The 19,073-nt window shown below is 46.5% G+C and overlaps 1 long non-coding RNA gene across 1 annotated transcript in view; it reads right to left on the bottom strand.

Moving 5' to 3' along the window:
• LOC141579014 (uncharacterized) overlaps positions 1-19,073 on the bottom strand; it is a 53,874-nt gene that overhangs the window by 11,334 nt on the left and 23,467 nt on the right. The window contains exon 4 of the long non-coding RNA XR_012509896.1: positions 10,796-10,899. This is a non-coding gene — a long non-coding RNA (uncharacterized LOC141579014). The remainder of the gene's footprint in view (positions 1-10,795; positions 10,900-19,073) is intronic.

The following is a 19,073-nucleotide window of genomic DNA, read 5'->3' as shown; positions in this document are numbered from 1 at the left end:
CGGATGGCACATAGAACCCACGATCCGGTACTGCCTTTGGCTGTAACGCTCCCCTCTGCACATGTCTGTTAAAAGCCTACTGGAACCCAACTTGCTGGAAGAGTCTCAGAAGCAGAGGCTCATCTTTGTGTTCACACTCCCCAGGTTAGGATCTGGCACCTAGTGGGTGCCCTGAGTTTACAGAATAAATACATAAATTCTAAGTAAATATCACCAAACCTCTTTCATAGAACCAACAACTGAGGCTCAAAGATGTGGAAATCCCAGTCTAAATTCCTACAAATTCTATGCATCTCTGTGTCTCATCCTGTCCCCCAGGCCTCTCAACTGCAAAAACACTTCACTATGCACTTGGAACTCCTGGTTAATCACATAGTCAATAAAAACCCCACATGTTGATATAATGTAAAGCAACAACAGAACACTAAGAGAAAATTCTTTAGAGCAGGAGAGAAAATAACAGACTCCTTAGACTGACAGTGGGCTTCTCAAAAGTGTGCACACACACACACAGGGCAGAAAATAGTGGTATGAAACTCTGATGTACTAAGAACATTTCTGACCTAGAATTCCAGACTAGGGGAAAAACAGCTTTCGAGAAAGAGGGTGAAATATTGATTTTAAGGCAAACAAAACTGAAAGAGTTCACTGAGGAGCAGGTTTGCACTAAAGGAAATGCTAAAGGAGGTATTTCATGCAAAAGGAAAGTGATCCCAGGAGGAAGGACTGAGACACAAGAAGGAATGGAAAGGAAAGGGCATTTAATAGGTTGGTAGATATAAATGAGCACTGTCCACAACAGTGATGTCTGTGGAGTAAAGCAAAAGTAAAAGAATGAAAATACAAGGCAGCAGATGTGTTGTCCAGGAAAATAGTAAAAATATTGGTTAACTGTAGAATTGGTAAATTAAGAATGCAGATTTTAATTTAGGGGAAAATAACAGACACAAACAAAGAGGGACAGAGAGGAAAATCAGGGGGGAAAGTGGAGTGACAAATATAAACAAACCCAAGAAGCGAGAAAGGAAAGGAAAGAAAAAGAAAGATAAAAGAGGATGATGAATAGAAAGAACAAAATAAGATGTTACTTTTAACATGAATACATTGATAACTCTATCAAATGTAAGATAATTAAATGCTTTAGTTAAATGGCAAATAGTTGTAAATCGGACTTTTAAAAAATTCAACTGTATCTTTACAAAGGTCACATCTAAAACATAAAGATACAGAAAGACTGTAAGAAAAAGGAATAAAAGAAATACACTGTGTGAACACTAACCCAAAAAGAGCTAGTGTGGCTATGTTAGTATCAGACAAAATAGATTTTAAAGTAAAAAAGTATTCCTAGAGATTAAGAGGGTTATTACATGGTAATACAAAGTTCAACTTACCAAGGAGATGTAACAATTTAAGGTTGATATGTACTTAAGAAAGGAAGCTCAAAATATGTAAAACTCAAAACTACAGATACAGAAAAACCAAAATATCAATGGAAGGATTTAACACAGTCTCTGAGGAATAGATAGAAAAAGCAGTCAAAAGCAGTTAAATTCAGTGAAGAAATAGACAATTTGATCAATATAGCTATTAACACATTTAACCTAATGACACACCTACAACTCACACCCAATGAGTACAGATTACACATTCTATTTGAAACATTTACAAAAAGACCATGCTTAATTGAAAGAGTGGTAAACATGATTTACAATAATGCAATCAATAATGGCAAGCCATGATGTAAAGATAATGAGAAAATCCCCATATATTTGAAAATGGAGAAACACATTCTTAAACAATGCAGTGGACAAAAAGGAAATACCAAATGGAACTTAGTAACTCTTTAGAACATAATAATAACAAAAATTCCACAAATAAAACTGGTGCAGCCACTATGGAGAACAGTATGGAGCTTCTTTTAAAAACTAAAAATAGCGTTACCATATGATTGAGGAATCCCACTCCTGGGCACATATCTAGAGAAAACTCTCACTCAAAAAGACATATACAGCAGCACTGTTTGCAACAGCCAAGACATGGAAGCAACCTAAATGTCCATCAACATATAAATGTATAAAGAAGATGTGGTATTTAGGTGGAATACTGTATGAACTAATGCCATTTGAAGCTACATGGATGGACCTAGAGATGATTATCCTACGTGAAGTAAGCCAGAGAAAAAGTAGTATCATGTGATATCACTTACATGTGGGATCTAAAACAGTGACACAAGTGAATGTATTTATAAAACAGAACTAGACCCACAGACATAGAAAACAAAATTAAAGTCACCAAAGAGGAAAGGGGAGTGAGGAAGGATGAATCTGGAATTTGGGATTAACAGATACACACTACTATATATAGGATAGATAAATAACAGGAACCTACTGTATGGCACGAGGAACTACATTCAATGACTTCTAATAACCTACAATGAAAAATTATCTAAAATATATGTTTATATATGTATAACTGAGTCATTTTGCTACATATCTGAAACATTATAAATCAACTATCTGTCAATAAAGAAAATTTCAATGTTACATGTCAAAGTTTGTGCTTCTAAGTAGATTTTTAGTCTTGAAGTAAGAAATGCAGCAAACTAATGAGAAAGCATCCATTTTAGATATTAGAAAAAGAAAATAACCCAAAAACATAGAATAAATAAGAGTGGAAATTAATAACATATAAAATAATGCAATATATACAATGGAGAGATCAAAAGAAAAGAAAAAACACGGTTCTTTGAAATGACTAATAAAGTTGAAAATCCCTGGCTGGCAAGAGTGATCAGAAACTGAGAAAGAGAGAAAGAAAACAAAAAACAACCAAGATTTTAAAAAGAAATTAATTAAGTATCCTATATATATGGAAAATAATGAGAAAATACTATGAACAATATTTAAAAATTCAGATGACATGGATATATTTCTTTCAAAAATACAATTACCAAAATTTATACCAAAAGAAATGTAAAATCTAAATAGTCCTATAATTATTAAAGGAATATACATCTTCCAGGTCCAGTGGCTTCACTGATGAAGTCTACCAAACATTTAAGGAAGAAATAATGTCACTAGTACAGGACCTCCTGCAGAGAGCAGAAAAAGAAGAAGCAAACCCCAGCTTGGTCACAAAGCCAGCACAGCCTTAATACTAAAACTTCACAAAGACAGAGAAATAAAAATTACAGGCCAATGGCCTTCAAGGAAGTAAACGCCAAAACTGTAATCATAACAGCGGCGAACCAAATCCAGTAATATATAAAGAGAATAATACATTATGAGCAGACCAGTCTATTCTAGGGACAAAAGTAGATTAACACTGGAAAATCAATCAGTGACATTCATCGCATTGTAATGGACTGAAAGAGAAAAAGAAATAGCATTTACACTGGCGTCAAGTACTATGAACAACGTATGGACTATATGGATTGAAAGTGTGCAGGAAGAAACCTTACATTAGCCTTTATTGGCAAGTATCAAAGAACACCTAAGTAGACGGAAAGGTATGTGATGAATAAACACTGCACAAGCAAGTATAGTATAGGTATCAATGCCAGTAACAATCCCAACAGAGATTTTGGTAGAAGATGTCAAAAGATTCTAAAACTTGTAGGGAGTGTAGTGCCAAGATTGCCAAGACACTCTTAAAGAATGAGATGGGAAAACCTAGTCTACTAGACAGTAACACCTATTATAATGCAATAGACATTCAGACAGCATGCTGTTGACCTAAGGATAGAAAGACAGAATGGAACAGCACAGAGAGATAGGAAAGGACACTTACATACACCAACATTTGATATCTGACAGAAATGCCTCAGCAGGTCAGTAGGGAAACAGCATTCTTAATAAATGGTACTTCAATATTCACATGGGAAAGAGACTACTCTTCACACCACACACCAAAGTAAATTCCAGGCAGATTAAAGACCTAAATAGGAAAGAAGCTAGAAAGCTTTCAGAATTAAAAAAACAAAACAAAACTAGAGAGTTTTTTATATGGATAATTTTTACTCCAGCCATCACTAGAAAGAGTAGGAAGCTCAATTCAGTTTAAATTTTAATATTGGAATCTACATTTTTCTATGCAATTTTCTTGGTAAAGGAAGTAGTCAAATGACACTTGAAAAGAAAGAAAACCTTGCTTACTGACACCTGAACACTGCTAAATGTTGGGTGTTTTTGTTTCGTTGGTTTTTGCCACCTTATTTTTAAAAATTGGTTTTTCATGAAGGCTATTTTAAGTGACTCTTCTAGCCTCTAGGAGAATCTCAGGCCCAGAGCCCCACAAGGACTCCAGTTACAGGCTACACTACACTTCCTAGTGCAGTTTTTTATTTCCTCTTCAAGGACTTCAGACTTGAATAGTCTCAGCATTCCTTTAATCCTATAGAATTGTCTTTCCCAAGTTTTTCAAGTTACTTCTGCAATAACTTTAGTGCCTTGTATGTGGCCTTCAGAACAAAGACGAGGTCAAAGTAATGAATATTGGGTGCAAAGTAATCAAATTTTGTGAAAGGAGATTCTCAAACCTTAAAGGCACTTTTTTTTTTTTAATCCAGAGATTTTTGTGGGTTCAAATGTAAAAGTAAAATAAATACAGCAGCTGCCTTAGTTCAGACCAGGAAGAAAAGCCTCCAAAGTAGAAGTCTGAGGAAGTTTGCATCATGAAATCAGCAGATAACCAAGCAGCAGCACTATGTAAATAACACTTCAAGCTGCAACTAATATTTCTTAGGACAAAGACAAGTTAACATCAGTGATACTGGAAGGTACTGAACGTACACCAAATGGCAATAATGAAATGGCTTCCCAGGTTCCAGACAAAATACTTTATAACTCAGCGATGTAAAAAACATCAGCCCAGGCTTCATCAAAGGACAGCCATCTCTTCAAGTTGCTGTCTGGTCTGAGCCACCGCTATTCATGGCACAAAGCTCTCATTTCACTAAAACCACTCCTGGATTTCCTTTTGCAGACCTCTGCATACCACTAGGCCAGCCTCTCCTCATTCACTGCTCACAAACAGGGGGGCGGGGTGGGGGAGGCCACAGATGTCTGGAAGATACAAAGTAGGAGACAATGCTTCCTCCCAGAGGGAACAGAAAACAAAGTAAACAACTACCCCACAGCCAAAGCTTTCAAGCTTAGGGGATTCACAAGGGGGCTGTGGGAACTTAACTTCCAGAGTCTGTTCCCAGTCTCCCCAGACAAAACACGCCCAGAAGTTGCAACACCGGAATCTCATTTGGGCAATTTCATAGCGAGTGATAAAAATCACTCCGCTGAAAAATGCTCTAAAAATCAAGTTTAGCCGCCACAAAATTATCTGAATAAATAATCCCTATGAACAGCATTCTCCAAGTAGTCAGAGCCCGCGGGTCACTTGATAAGGGCCAGTAAGCCAGTCGTCCTCGCCCTTATTTTCACTAGGGTCTAATACTCACAACCAGGAATCCGAAACTCTCAGGACCTTGCAAGCCGCTTTCACTCACCTGAACTGTGCAAGAAAATATACATACAAGACACGGATTTTATACGTGCAAACCTTCCTGGCAACATCGCACCATCTGTACTAGAAGTTTGGATCCTCTAAGATTTAAATTTAAAGTTGCTGGTAGTTAGACTAAGTGCCAGTGCCAAACTCACATAGGCAGAACATTAAAACAGACAATAACAATTCTCCTAACAATTTGTCCTTAAGAATGAAGGAGGGAACCTGGAGGGAAAGTCCACTGGCCCCATCCCCAGGGCAGACAGGACCTAGGGTGGCGTCCCAGGCCCAGCGCCCTAACCCCAACCGCCTGCGGAGGCTGGGAAGGCAGAGTCCCGTCCCCCACCCAGGCCCGGGCGAGTCCCGAGGCGCAGTGTTCCTCCCTCAGACTCAGCCTCAGCAGCCCCGGACAGAAACCACAGGCCCCCCCATCCCCAATACCCTGCCCACCAGCCCAGCTCCCTGACGCGCCATCGCAGCGCCCCCTCCCTACAAGCCGAGCCCCCAGGGACCCCGAAGAGCGGCGCGACCCCAGCCCGGGCCCGGTCGCCGCCCTCCGTCCCCCGGGCTAGACCCCGGCGCCCCCGCCCGCACCAACCGATCCTCACCCCAGGCCTCCGGGCTGCGCCAGGCCGGCTACCCGACGCCAGGACCGCGCGCCCACGATGAAGTATGGCTCCGAAGAGGGAGCGGGAGCAGCTCCGAAAGGGTAAGGAAAGGAGCGCCCCGCCACCTCGGAGGATCAAGCTCCTCCTGCCGCGGGAGTCCAACTGCCCTGGCCCGCGGTGTCGGCTCGGCCGGAATGCAGTTGCTCCTCGGACCCTCCTCCGTCTCCACCTCCCCTCGCTCTCTGCTCCTGGAAAGTCAAGCTCTCCACCCTAGGACATCACTCCAGTAACTCCCTCCTCTCCTGCATCAGTGTGTTCACCTCTCTATCGGATCTGGACCCTCGTATCTCCAACAGCTGCTGCCCCATCTCTCCTTCCCTTTAAAGCAGACACTGTCAGAGGCTTGTCCAGACTCCCCTCCAAATGTTCTGCCACTTCTTTCTAGAACCCACTCCAAGCCTCACCCCCACCATTCACCCAATCACGCTGTAAAGGTCACTTGTGGCCTCCATGTTGCTAAATCAAGTGGTCACCCCTCAATTCTCATCTTTCCCCATCAGCATTTGGTACAGCTGACATCCCCTTCTCCATGAAACAGTCACTTCACCTGGCCCTGCTCTCCCTGCTCCACAGCTTCCTGATTCTTACCTCTGTGGCTTCTCCTGCTCAGTCTACTCCACTCCCCACCACCGCAACACACACACGTTTTGCCCTTTCCTTTTCACATTTGGTCTTTAAATGATCTCACCTAGTTCCAAGGCTTTAAGTGCTGTCTCTCCCTGACCCACAAACCTTGGTTTCCAGCCAAGACTTCCTTTGAATTCCTCTCCTTTATCATCAGCATCTAACCAGCATCAGCACTAGAGGTCCTGTGTTCAGCTCTAACTGGATTTGTCCACAGGTGAGCTCCTTTCTCTATCCCTAAGCCTGCTTCTCCAATAGCCTGCCCCCACCCAGACAGTTCCAGCTTTTCTGATGTGGTGAAACTTGTGAGTTTCCCTGAAACCCCACACCCAATCCAACAGCAAACCCTAACCTCTCTAGCTTCAGCTGAGACCTGGAATCCAGCCTCTTCTCACCCATCCACCAGCACCACCCTGGTCTCCTGACAGCACAATCACCCCTGCCTGGACCCAGAGCCCCTCTCTTGTCCCCTGCAGTCTGTTCTCAGCCACAGCAGCCACAGGGACTCAGTTATTGGGTGTCTACCCTGTCACTGCTGGGCAAAGAGCCCTCCTGCCTCCCCCTCATGCAGAGCAGCACACCTCTCTCTAGGGTTCCCTCCCAGGCCTCATCCCTGCTGCCCTGCCACCCACCCCAGCACCCTGGAATATCTGAATCCCTTGAACACCCCTGTGGCTTGCTGTTTGCTCCACTCAGAATGCTCTTCTCAAAGACAGATAATTCCATCAGAGCAGATTCTAGACAAGCCTCTGACAGTGTCTGCTTTAAAGGGAAGGAGAGATGGGGTAGCAGCTGGAGGGAGGGGGCAGGGGTCAGATCCAACAGAGATGTAAACATATTAATGATCACTCTCCCCACACTAGACTGTAAGCTCCAAGCAGGCAGGCTCTGTAGGTTTCATTCACTGCAGTATTGCCAGTGCCTGGAAGAGTGCCAGGCAAGTTGTACCTGCCACATCGTAAAACAAAAGAAGAGAGGATTGCACCCAGGTGAGACTAGGAGCCCTGAGCCCTGGAAGACCAGCTTAGGAAACTAAAGAGCTGGGCTTGTGATGAGAAGGTCAGGATCTGAAAGCCCCACCCACTGCTCTGGCTTGCTCCTCCCTTTAATTCCCCTTGGAAAACCCACAGGGAGGGGCTCTGGAGGGCTCCAGGGCCTTTTCTCCAAGGTTGACATGGGGTGACAGCCCTCTGGGTCACCTGCAAGCTAGTGGCATGAGGAGTCACAGGGCTAGGGACTGGGAGTTTGCCCAGGATCTTAGGTTCCTGAAATTTCCCCAAACCAACCATGGGGCCCAGCAGACTACAATAACGACTCCCTGGTTGATGGAAAGAGCCCTAGGGGAGGAGCTGAGGGCCCAGGGCAGACCAACACCCAGCATTTGAGGTAAACCTGAAGGAGGAGTCATCCAGGTAAAGTGCTCAATGTGCTCCCAGCTTAGGGCTTTTGAAGGTGGGGCAGGGGGTGGTTCTTGGAAGAACAGACAGAGGCCAGAGTGGCTGGACTGAGGGGAGCAAGGCCAGGTGGGCTGCTGGCAGGAGGAGGGCCTTCAGGTCTGGCTGAGGATTGGGGCTTTTCCCCATAGTGCCTCTGAGAGGTTCCCTGTGTGTTAGAGTGACAGGAACAGATTTGTCTTTTAAACATCCCTCTCTTGGGTCAGAGGGAGTGAGAAAGGGAAGCAGAGAGCATGAATCCAGGACAGTGTCAGTGGTGGCCTGGACAGGGAGGGGAGGGGCATGCAGAGAGTTGATGAACTCACTTGGAGTTGGGACCCAGGGACAGGGGAGGAGCTGGCTGCATGTAGGGTGAGGAAGAAAGAGGGAGCAGACAGGGCCCCAGGTTCTGGTTTGAGCAGGTGGGGAGATGAAGCTGCAGCATGGACAGGGGAATGGGTGGGAGGAGATTTCCAGAAGGCAGTTTGGGGCTAACTGAACCTTAGACACTTCTGAGATTAGATCAAATCTGATACACTTTCCTCATGAAATCACTGGGAGAAGCTGATTAGCAGGGAATTTCCACTGAGACTGAGGGTCTTCTTACTCCAGCGGATAAAAATCCTGTTGTTCCTGGGGAAGGTGACGGTTTATACTGGGGTCGGAACTTGGGGAGAGGCATGTGAGGACAGGAACATAAGAGGCAGCACCAAATGAGACTGTCAGATCTCTCTGGTGACAGCAACCACTCAACTGCCCATCTGTCCCTGGAACACTGTGTGTCCAGCCAGAGAAGATGACCCTGCCAGGCTGTGTGCCCATGAAGGGGACAGTCCCCCTGCCCCCAGCACTGTGGTTCTGAGTGTGGACAGTGGAACCAGACTGTGTGAGTCTGTGACCCCAGCTCCAGCCGCTGCTGCCTGCATGGCCTGGGGTCACGGGGCTCTGACCTGCTGGCCAAGGCTTGGACCCCTTTCCTCAGGTTTGCTTTGGAAATTAGAAACCCTCAGACCTCAGGAAGCTCTTGCCCAACCCTCCCACGTGGGGGGAGTTTTCTGCTGGCCACACAGAGAGTGAGCACTGGCTTGTACATGTGCACAAGCACACACACAGAAACACACACACACAGACACACGTGCACAGTGACATTAAATAAGGACTGTGGGCGGGATCAGGAGAGGAACAGATGTGCAGGTGGTAATAAGACAAAACATGTGGTTGGAGGCATCGCCTACAGGTGACACCACCCCCACACTTCTCAGGTCTTATCCCGCATGCGCCTGAGGACGTCCCTAGAAGTACGACTAGAATCAGCCCCACTGTGCAGATGGGGAGACCATCCTGGAGAAACACCAGGATAAATCCAAGATGAGGAATAGGTAGGAATGAGTTGCTGAGTCTCGAAGCCAGGTCCTCTCCTCACAGCTGCACACAGAGCCTCCCTGGGAGCCGTGAAGAGGGCAGGGCTGCTGTAACTGTGGAAGAGGTGGGTTTGTGAGGAGAAGGGGGTGAGCAGGCAGCAGCCCAGAGGGCTGTGTGTGGAGGTGTTGTCTGAGGAGGGGGGTCAAGGGAGTGGACCCCAGAAAGTGATGTCACTTCCTTGACCAAAGACCCCAACAGAAATGGAACCTGGTTACCAGGCACCCACATTCTAATGACGGCCCCAGAGCCAGCTCACTTGGCTAGAGACAGTTCACAGAGAAACATGTTCTCCATGTGTTTCACTACCTCACGGGGCTTCTCATTCAGGAAATCCTGGAGTGAGAGGTTTCTGAGAGGCTGTAGGCATTTATTGAACCCTCAGCCCCAACACCTCTGGTATATTATAAGGAGGTCGCCTACGGTAACAGGGTGGCTTGGAGCAGGCCAGTCTGGGACCAGTCAGCTCTGGGAGCCCTCCCTGGGCAGGCCCACTTCCCCTCATCTCCATGTGGGGAAAAGGTTACTTGAGGGGAGGTGTCCCCTCTGGGCAAGAACAGGTTGTTGAACACTTCGGTAACCCGGTGGTCCTGTCATGGCACACCCAAGAACAGGGCTGGCAGGGGGGAGAGAGGACTCCTGAGGGGCTTCTAATCTGTACCAATGGGAATCCAAGGCTCTCAGGTTGTCAGCTTTTTAGTCTCTGATCGAGATCTGTGCATAGGGTTGTGTGTGTGTGTGTCTGGACTGGAGATGTCTTGTAGATCCAGAACCAGCCAAGACAGCCTAACAGGGCTCTGAGGTTTCTGCCTGGCTGCTGGGCACTGTGTTTGCAGGACCCCACACAGGAGATGGGACAGGACCTGGTCCATGGAGTCCCTGCTCCATCTCCCTGCAGGAACGGCACGTGCCCCACGACAACAACAGAGACCGGGATGGGCTCAGGGGGAGTGCGAGAGAGGAGACTCCACATCCAGTAAGACCCAGTTCACAGAGCTGCCCTGCTCCTCCCCTAGGGTCCCTCATAGATATCTTTTGGCAAAGAAATCTGATTCTCCATCTCTCGCACCTGCCCTCACAGCCCAGGCCCTGCCTTGGCCAGATGCAATATCGATGCCCAAACATTAGTAGGAATCTCAGAAAGACACTTACAGCTCACTTACTGTGACAGTCTGAGGTTTTACTCCCGGTGGCCCAGGTAGTTCTCAGTCTGGATGGGTCCAATGTCTGGCACTATATACAGATTTCGTAGGAGACTAGAGAAAAGAGAAAAAGATCAACTGTTGCCACCTTATTTTGCTTCCTTATAAAATTACATTTTAAAAACTAAAAAGTATACAGAATATAGAAATATACATCCTAGACAGAGGACAAACAGTACTTGGCCCTGTAGCAGACATGGTGTCACTGGGTTTTCTGCCATAAAATCACAAGCCCTTGGGTAAAGGGTCCCAGGTCCCAGCCTATCTGTTAATGGCTTTATGTTCTGAGAATGTAGAAATGGTACAAACAAGATGGGGGGAAGCGGGAGGAGAGACCTGACATGTGATGCAACAAAAGTTTGAACTTTTCAGCAGTCACAGCTAGTTCTATATTATATTTGTGCTAGGATACCATAGCTTTCTGTTTGTTTGTTTTTTGAGGTACACTTGACACACAACTTAAGTTAGTTTCAAATGAGCAACATAATGATTCCATACTTGTATACACTGTGAAGTAATCACAATAAGTCAGTTAATGAGTCCAAGCTGGTACTGTTTGCCACTTAAGAGGCCAATACATTGAAAGAGGAGTCGCTGGGACAAGGAATAGCAACTTTATACAGAAAGCCAGCCGACGGAGATAATAGCAGACTAGTGTCTCACAAAACCTTCTTACTCAAGTTTGAATTCAGGTTTCTTTTATACTAAAAGGGAAGGGGTTGTTGTTGGTTGGTACAAACCTCCAAGTACCTGATCCTTTCATTGCTGCTTTAGATCTGCTCACAATGTTCCTATAAATCTCCACAAAACCAATGTTTTTCTCTGTTTTGCAACTTTTTTATTTCTACATGAATAGAAAGGTGTTCTTTAAGAGAGAGAGCCTTGAGAATAGGCTCTCCTGTACATTTCATGCTAGAGGCAACATTCTTTTAGTGATTACCTTGTAGCAAAAGCAATAGAATACAAAGGTTGAAATCAAAGAAACAGATCAATATGGAGTCAGGTTTGTTTTTCCCTATTTGAAGTCTAGATTAACATCACAATACATGTGTAAACAATTTTTTTTCTCAGAATTTTGAAGGTCAACTCTCTTAGCCAGTTTCAAATATGCAGTATAATATTACTAAGTATGGTCACCATGCTGCTTCTTACATCTCCATGCGTCATTTGTATTAAAACTGGAAGATAGTTCCTCTTCAACTTCACGCATTTCACCACACCCACCTCCTGCCTCTGGAACCACCAGTCTGTTCTCTGTTATCTATGAGCTTGGATCTCTTTCTTAATTCCACATATAAGTGAAATCCTCCAGTATTTGCCTTTCTCTGTCTGAGTTATTTCATTGAGCATAATGCTCTTGGAGTCCTTCCATATTATCACATTGCAAGATTTCATTCTTTTATTTGGCTGAATAATATTCCATTGTACACCTGTATCACCATTTCTTTATCCACTATTCTGTCATCATACACTTGTGTAGTTTCTATATCTTGGTTATTATAAATAATTCTACAGTGAGCATAGGGGTACATATATATTTTCAAGTTAGTGTTTTCCTTACATGCATGACTGTGACATTGAATGGTACACCAGCAATTGACACATTATAACTGACTCTACTTCAATTTTTAAGAAAAAAGTTAGTGTTTTCCTTTTCTTTGGATAAATATCAGAAGTGGATAGCAGGTTTGTTGGTCGTACTATTTTTAATTTTTTAAGAAAACTCCATTCTGTATTCCATAGTGACTGCACCAACTTACACTCCCATCAATAGTGCCCAAGGGTTCCCTATTCTCAACATCCTCTCCAATATTTGTTAGGTCTTGGGCTTTTTTAAAATATATATAATAGCCATTGTATTCACTGTGAGGTGATGTCTCATTGTGGTTTTCATTAGCATTTCCTTGATGATTAGTGACATTGAGCTTTTGTTCTTGTACCTACTGGCCACCTGTATATCTTCCTTAAAAAGTATTTATTTAGATCTTCTATGCATTTTATAATCATAGAGCTTGTTTATTTTTTGTTTCCTATTTATTTATATGATTTCTCACATGTTTTGGATATTATCCACACGTCAATTATGATTTTCAAACACTTTCTCCCATTCACAGGGAGCTTTTTATTTGTTGGTTTCCTTTGTTGTGCAGAAGCTTTTGAGTTTCATGTAGTCCCACTTGTTTATTTTTGCTTTTGTTTCCTTTGGTTTGGAGGCAGATTATCACTGAGGCTGACATGAAGAAGCTGACTGCCATTTTTTTTTTTCCTAGAAGGTTTACAGTTTCAGATCTTACATTCAAGGCTTGAATCTATTTTAAGTTAATTTTTGTGGATGGTTTGAGATGGTGGCTCGGTTTCTTTCTTTTGCTTGTGGCTGTCCAGCATTCTCATAAGCATTTACTGAAGAGTATCTGTTCCCTATTGTATATTCTTAACCATCTGTTGTAAATTGACTGAAGTAACTGATGATATATGCATAGGTTTATTCCTGAGCTCTGTATTCAGTTCCATTCATCTGTTGGTTTGTGTTTATAGCAATGCCATACTGTTTTGATCACTATAGCTTTGTAATATCATTTGAAATGAGGGAATGTGATGCCTTCAGCTTTGTTCTTTTTCTCAGGATTGCTTTGGCTATCGAGTGTATTTTGTGTTTCCATACAATTTTTAGGATGGTTTGTTCTATTTCTGTGAAGAATGCCATTGGATTATATTAAAGATTGCCTTAAGTCTGTAGGTCGTTTTGGGTATTTTTTAACAATATTAACTCTTCAAATCCATTGGATGGAATGTCATCCCATTTATTCCTGTTGTCTTCAGTTTCTCTCAGTGAGGTCTTACATGGTATTACGGATATTTTTCATCTGAACTTGGGTGTGCATCAATTGAGGTGAAACAAATGACTAGCTGGATATTCTAATTCAATTATTACCTGTGCCTTTGAGAATCAGATTTGCCAGTGAGGAAGAAAGCAGAAACAGATGTCACAGAAGAGGTTAAGTAAAAATCTTAACAGTTCTCAATTTGAATTGGATGTATCTGTATAAACAACCAGAGAATTTTTCCATATATGTACTATCTAGCACTTCGCACTGAAAAGACCTAGAAACAATCATCAAGCCAGAAGCAGGGGGGATACCAATATCAAATATTTAGTATTCAATATTATTTCCCACTAAAAGAAACTAAGGTTGCTTGTAGAAATGACTGATTCTAGTCCTGGGCAGGAAACATACAAGAAGAGCTTGAAACATCTTGGCAAACCAGATATCAAGGAAACTTTCAGACTTCTAGGGTCACATCAAAAGGACTTAAGAGTTAACCTGAAGTGGTTCCAACTGGTGACAAGATGAGACAGTTTGAACAGCAGCAAATACAATAACTGTAGTGCATTATAATCCATCAAATAGGTTTTAATCCTTGACTTCATCTTGGTTTTTAAAATTAATTTGTCATCTTTGCTGGATGTCAGGGTAGTAATTCATTGTCTTAATAATGGGATTAATAAATGAAAAGAAAGAAGCATCTAACCTGCCTTTCCTCTATGAACTGCTTCAATGGGTGGCTGTAGATGAAGGGAAGTGTCCCTTTACAAAATTAAACCAGCTGATAAATAAAAAAGAAATGATGTAATTAGAATATCATCATTCATCACCCCCAAATGGATTAACCAATGTAATAAGCACTGAACATCATTGCTGCTAACACCTCAAAAATAGACAGACAGCTTGACTTTGTGTCATTTCATGAAACAGCACACCAATACCTATGGTCTCATCAAACATCTTGATCTTTACTCTGATCAAGCCTCTGAATACCCACCTCAAGACCCAGCTCAGGAGTCACTTCTTCCAGGATGCCTCCCATGGTTGCTCCCAAACAAGATTAGGCACCCAATCTGTGCTCCCAGGGCCCCTGGGCTGGCTACATTCTCCTGTGGCACAGATCATACTCTTAGCCCACTTGTCTGTCCCTGCCACACCCGGCAGGCAGGATGGGCAGCCTGCCAGAGCTCTCCCAGAGAGTGGTCTTGGCCCAGCTGGAAACCATCCCATCAGCCCTGACCAGCCTCACGGCCCTAAGGAGGGCCCCATTGCTTCCTCCACCTCCACTGCCTGCTTTCTCCAGCTGAAATTAATAATTTTAAAGTAATTAAGCCCAGCAAACCATAACTGATTGAGTAAGAACTGCTGGTGGCTGGCAGAGCTGTGAAGCACCACTTCTGCCTAAGCCTGAGTTTGGAGGGCAGTGGGGTAGGGGCCTGATCCCAGGTCCACACACTTGGGGCCTAACCACCCTGTGGCAGAGATAAACCTCTCTGAGCATCCAGCCACCTACTGAGACTGTCAGGAGACTTCTTAATGAGATTAGGCAGAGCCCGAGAGAGCTCTGTCTCATGTGTGGAGGATTTCTATTCAATTATTCAGAGCAGGACAGAACCTGCCCAGGAGGATGTGGGAGCCCTTGTCAATAAGGCAGCTCCCTCCTGCCCTCCTAATTCTGCCATGGTCAGTCCAGCCCCCCAGGGTCCACAGTAGCCTGGGGCAGAGTCCCCACCAGACAGAAGGAGGAGCAGAGCTGGCCTGGGGTATGGGGCAAAGCCAGGTCTCTCGCTGCCAACCTGGGATTTCTCACCCTCCTTTGGAACCTGGGTGAGCTCTCAGGGGTGACCACAAATGAGCCATCCCTAAGGCAGCAGACAGCCCTGCCCACAACAGGGTGTGGGGATAGGAAAGATCTTCCCAGGTGGGAAAGGCTGAGTCTGGAGCCAAGGTTATGGGTTGTGGCTACATATAAAGTGGGGGCACGGTGTGTAAGGCCAAGACCCACCACCCACCCCCCTCCTGGGAATAAGATGGTGACATCACACACATTGAGGGGAAGGACACAGACACCCCAGGACCTGGAGGAGGCCACAGAGCAGTGTGCTCCAACTCCTGGCCATCAGGTCGTCCTCCCTTCAGGACTTAAGGGTGTGAAGAGAGGTCCCGGTCACATCACATCCACAGGGACCCTCAGGACACCTGGGGGGAGGGGCTCAGACCCAGCATCCTCTCCCTTCTTTACCCCTCCCAGCCCCTGCCCCACCAGGCTGGTCCCCACCCTTCCCTCACTGCCCAGCTCAGCTCAATCTTTCCTATGAGCCTGAAACACTCATATCTTATACTCAAAGCCTCATGACCTTTGGGCCAGTGCAAGTGTCTCTCCCCCCAAAAGCCTTCCCGCACTGCCCAGCCCCCATCTGGTCTCCTACCTGCCCCCATGAGCACAGAACAGAGCTCAAAGCCTGCCTCTTTCCTTCCTAATGCTGCCCGCCCCCAGAGAGCTTTCAAGTCCTCGAAGTCTGAGGTCTGGAATCCACTGTGCAGAAAGGTTTCATCACCAGTGTGGCCGCACAGCCTCCAGTCCAATCCCGACCCCCAGAGCACCCGGTGGGCAGAGAAGCCCCATGCAGCGCGGCTGCTCTCACCTCCAGGGGGCAGCAAAGAGGAGGCGGAGGGCAAGCTTATGTTGGGTGGACCCAGCCTCCTTTCTCTTCTTCAGATGACACCGCCCACATCCATTCTGCCCCTTGCACTCTCAGCTCAGGGACTGGCATCCCACTCTCCTGGCACCAGGACTGGTCTGGGAGTAGGCTGTCTCCATGCCGGGCCCATGAGCAGCAATCCTGGGACACTTGGGAGGCTCTTGTTAAACAGTCTCCCTCTTCCCGTGGGGCAGGGCCAGGGGGCTGGGCTGATTAGACATGAGCCTGCAACAGCCTGGGGGCTCTGAATGGGTAAGGCTGGCTGGGAGGGAGGCCCACCCCCAGGTAGGCAGGGGCAGGGTGAGGAAAAGGAGGCAATGTCCCAAGGATACCATTTGGGCCCCTGGATCCAGCCACGCCTGAAGTTACACAGCCTGAGGCCTTTTCCACTATATGGCCTGATAAATATCCCTATTTGCTTAGGCCAGTACAGGTGTTCCTGACACCCACATGACTAACATAACTAACACGGAGAGTGACTTCAGACCCTCGGCAGGATTCCCTGACGTGAGGCTGGGGGGCGGTATTCTCAGGTGGTCCAACTTAGCAGTCCCGCAAGCACACATGGGGGCAACAGCTTCCTCTCAGACATGTGAGGCAGAAACTCCACATCACCCAGGGCATGTAGCTCAGCCTCCTTGTCACAGAAGTGGGGTCCTGACAGGAAGGAGCTCTCTAAGCAGACGATCCTTGGACCCTCCCACCACCAGGGTCTCAGCCCATCTGCAGGTGTTATGCCTGGGAGCTCACTAGGGCACACAGGCGACACTCCTGTGTGTTTGCAGGCCCACACGTGTACATGCCACAGGTACAGTCACACAGCCACTCAACAAACACTTGCTGTGCTCCTGCATTGCTGGGAGTTGTGAGAGGCAGAACAAATGGTGCCTGCGTTCCCAGACCCCACAGGTGACCCCTAAGACATGTGGGGAGATGGGCAGGATGGCATGGCCACAGAGTGAAGGCCCCAGCTCCCTCAGGGAACAGAGCAGCCAGGGAGGGCTTCCTAAAGAATGCCCCAGAGGCAAGGCTGGAGCAAAGCTGGCATGCAGTCCCTGTCCAGCTAGCTGCACCCCGCCATCTAGAAGCTCACCTGGAGCACTCACCAGCACTGCTCAGTGGGAGCTGATACTCGTAACAGACCCACAGTCCTTCCTTTAATGAAGTTCCAGGAGCTAAGCAGCCTGACACAGCTGGACCCCCAAGCTGTGCTCCCCAGGATGCACCAAATGAGGACTCCATCAATAATAACACAGAGCTTCAAAGCCCCTTCAGCCCTGGCTCACCAGGAGGGTTCTAATTCCTGCTTCCTCAGAGGCCAACACGGGAGGGTTGGTAGCTACTTCCTTGCAAATGGGCACCACTCACCACCTCCTGCAGGGGTGCGGGGGTAATGCTGTCGGCAGCTCGAGCAGCCAGGCTCGCAGGCCCCACACCTCCAGTTGCTCCTCTCTCCTCATTCCCCTTCCCTTCCCCAAGTCATCATCCCCATTTCACACATGTGGAGAATGAGGCCAGGGAGGGGGTCTCCCAAGCCCGCCAGAGGATTCCCAGGTGGGAGACAAGAACAGAAACCCAGATGCAAGTAAACTTCTTTACAAAACAGAAAGAGACTCACAGACACAGAAAACAAACTTATGGTTACCAGGGGGAAAGCAGAGGGAAGGGATAAATTGGGAGTGTGGGATGAGCAGACACAAACTACTACATACAGACCAGAAACCCAGTTCCTTGCTCACACCCAACACCCAGACAGCAATCAGCCCACACAGCCCCCAAGGCCAGCACCCGGAGCCCAGGGTGAGCATCTGCTTCCCCTGGGTAACCTCCCTTCCATCACCACCCACTCCCAGCCCCACAGGCACATCTCAGAGGGGATGGACAGACCAGTGGCCCTGAGCCCCTGACAGAACAGCTCAGGAGGGGAAACACCTTCCAGAAGTGGGTCCCCCAAAACTATTCCCCACTCCAGATGGTGAGCATGGGAAACCCCCTCGGTGTGACTGTAGCCTTTGTGCTGGGCCTCAGCATCCCCCGTGGAAGTGGCCCCTGACCAGGAGAGGCTGTGCCATCAGCTCCTATCATTTCTTGCCAGGAGAGGCCTTCAAATCCAGAAGCTGACCAGGAGGGAAAGGCTGGCATGAGGTGGCAGGACGGGGCAACTATAAATGCAACAAGCCCCACATGCTGTGGGGCCCTGAGCTTGAGGGGGTCTCAGAGAACAGAGGTCCCACGTGTCCATCTGCCCTGTAATCCATCCAGGGGCTTTTACTGATTAGTGCCAGGCACCAGCTAAGTTCTCCACTGTCCTTACCTCATTTGGTCCTGGAAACAACCTGTTAAGGGAGGGACCACTGTCCCCATCTTAGAGGCAGGAAAGCTGAGGTCAGCAAATTAAGTCCCCTATCAAGAGATATCAGGGATGCTGTGTGTTCAGAGGGGCAAGGACAAAATGAACAATTCCAAAAGAGAACCGAATGAGAAATATTCAGGCTGCAGGATGTGAAGCCTGAAAAAGTCTGAGGGCACAGTAGCTGTCTTTAAACATCTAAAGGGCTGTGGGGTGGAGAGAGCCTCAGGCCACTGTACCCCAGTGTAAGGGCCCTTGGAGCTGCAGGGATCTCATCCCACATGTGTGGGCCCTGAGGCAGTGGGAGGCCAACCCCCTCAGTAAGAGCCTGGGAGGGAGGGAGGAAGAGAC

Source organism: Camelus bactrianus, chromosome 11 (assembly GCF_048773025.1).
Source record: "Camelus bactrianus isolate YW-2024 breed Bactrian camel chromosome 11, ASM4877302v1, whole genome shotgun sequence".
In the NCBI taxonomy this organism is placed as follows: Eukaryota; Metazoa; Chordata; class Mammalia; order Artiodactyla; family Camelidae; genus Camelus; species Camelus bactrianus.
This window is presented reverse-complemented; position numbering and strand designations above follow the sequence as displayed.